Source organism: Nanorana parkeri, unplaced genomic scaffold (assembly GCF_000935625.1).
Source record: "Nanorana parkeri isolate BGI_ZX_2015 unplaced genomic scaffold, ASM93562v1 scaffold780, whole genome shotgun sequence".
NCBI classification, from domain to species: domain Eukaryota; kingdom Metazoa; phylum Chordata; class Amphibia; order Anura; family Dicroglossidae; genus Nanorana; species Nanorana parkeri.
In genome coordinates, this window is record NW_017307048.1 from 404566 (window position 1) to 406918 (window position 2353).

Consider the following 2353-nt stretch of genomic DNA (forward strand, 5'->3'; position numbering starts at 1 on the left):
ATTTGTATACTATAATTATTATTAAAAAAATTCTAAAAATAATAATAATCAAAACTTGCTGCTGTGGAAGAATCACACAGCAAAAATGTAAAAAGTGTGTCAGTCATTTAGGAACAGAAACTAAAAACTAGCTGTCATGAAGGGGTTAAAGAACCTGACACCACAATAGGGCTACACATTAATGACTGGTAACCGATGAGAATCAGCAGTTACCGGCATTACAGAGCCTAATATAACTCGTCACGTACAGTGTACGTGGCCAGTCATATAGGCACAAAGTGCCGGGACGTACAGTGTACGTCTCTCGTCACGAAGGGGTTAAAAGCTTTTATCGCTCATCAGTTTAGTGTTATCGGTGATTAATGGCCTTAAAATGATTGCTTTCAGTGCGACGTTCGCGGCGATATGTAACATGTGTGGTGTAATGAGCGGTCACTGTCGCCCAGAAGAAGGGACCCTGCGTGGCCCCGAAACGTTGGCTGTATGACGCATGTGACAATTTAATAAAAAGTGCTTTACTTCTTGCACACATCATCGAGTGCTGGAGACTTCTATTATAGACTGTTTCTGACACGGCGCCATCCGTGTTGTCACTTCAAGCACCAACCTTTCATCAAGGTCTGTACACTGTATGGATTGCAGGTGATTTTGTATTGTCGAGGTCCTCTTTATGGAGACATCAGGGGTCTCCAAGACCCCTAATGTCACCAAGAACCCCCAAAGAAGGTGATGAAGCTGGAGAGTGACACAAGAATGCAGAAGTTATGGATTATACATCATTTCCGCATTCTGACACTGTAGAGAGAACCGGAGGGAGATCGTGTACCCCTGTCACAGAGCCCCCATGCTGGTCCCCGCCTTGCACCGAGCTTGCCTTGCACTTTTTTGTTCACTTTTGTTCGATGGCACGCACCGTGGGCTTTAATAAAAAACAAAACAAAATCTGTGTCAGTGAGAGAAGGACCCCTCTACATTGCTGTCATTGATAGCATGGCCACCTTGCATCAGTGATCAGTGAAGGAGCCCCCTTACATTGGTGGTTAGTAGAAGGACCAATTTACATTGGCATCAGTGGAGAGTCCCCCCTCACTCCTTGAACTGGTGGTCAGTGGGAGGAAAACTCCCTTACATTGGTGGTCAGTGGAGAAGGGCCTCATTACAATAGTTCTCAGTAAAGGTTCCCCTGTAGGAGAAATGCTACTTTACATTGTTGTGACTCCATTTTACATTACAAATAGTTGTAAACGTGGGACAAGGACCCCTTACATTGGTGTCAGTAAAAAAAAAAGGACCCCCTTACATTGTTATAAAATCTGACTGTGCGTTTCCCTGTGTTTTTCCTGCTGTACAGTTGCTGATAAGGTGTACTATTAGCTTTGTTGTATTGAAACAGGGTGTTCTTTCCCTTTTACGCCTCCCGCCATGTTCTTGGACAATCAAAATCCACACATTTCATGACACCATGATGACTAGATTAGGGAGAATGAGGTGCCCATGTGGCTATAGAGACTGGAGTTTGGAAAACATCTTTAAAGATAGAAAACAATTCCAAATGAATGTGACTTACTACTACTCTCTGTGTCTGATGTTTCCTCAATGGTCATAACAGCACAAGGTAGGTAACACCCTCATTTTACATACCACTAGAGAGCACCACCTAAGCCAGGATTCTCAACTCTTCACATGACAAGTATGGTCCTTGTTTGCGGACTCAGGTATCAGTTGCGTTATCTTTCACGTTCAGAGTGTCTTGACTTGTTTCTCTCTCTTTTTATACAGGCAATGTAAAGTTCCAGGCTAAATCCTGCTCAACCAGTGATCTGTGTAACGTGGATTTTCCTGTTCCTGGTCACCAAGGAATCAAGCGAAGCTGTTGTCAAACAGACCTCTGCAACTCTGCCTTCACTAATGTGATGTCCCTTGGCACCGCTGTCCTCCTGCCTCTGGTGTCTCTCTACCTCTCTCAGTTCTGACCTGGTCCTGCACACAAAACAGCCTTCCAATTACCAGGGTTGCCAACATAAACCACACATATTCTTCCTGCTTTGTTACTCTTGCTGTCCAGTAATCAAGAAGCTGGCAGAGCATGCTGAGAATTGTAGATCCTCAACCAGTGGAGGTCCACGGCCTGTTCTTGGGTGGGCTTTTGTAACTTACTGCTGCTGCTGGATCCGTTTTACGGCTGCCCTCATGTTGGAAAAATGAATGCTTAGCATTTGTGTTGCTTTTTTCACTGCTTGTTAACAGTAACAAATGCAGCTTGCTATTTTTATTAAAGTTTAATACGTGTTTCTGAATTTTTTTTTTCCAAAGAGACCCTGTTGCAGATAATGTCACCGAAAAATAAAAGTAT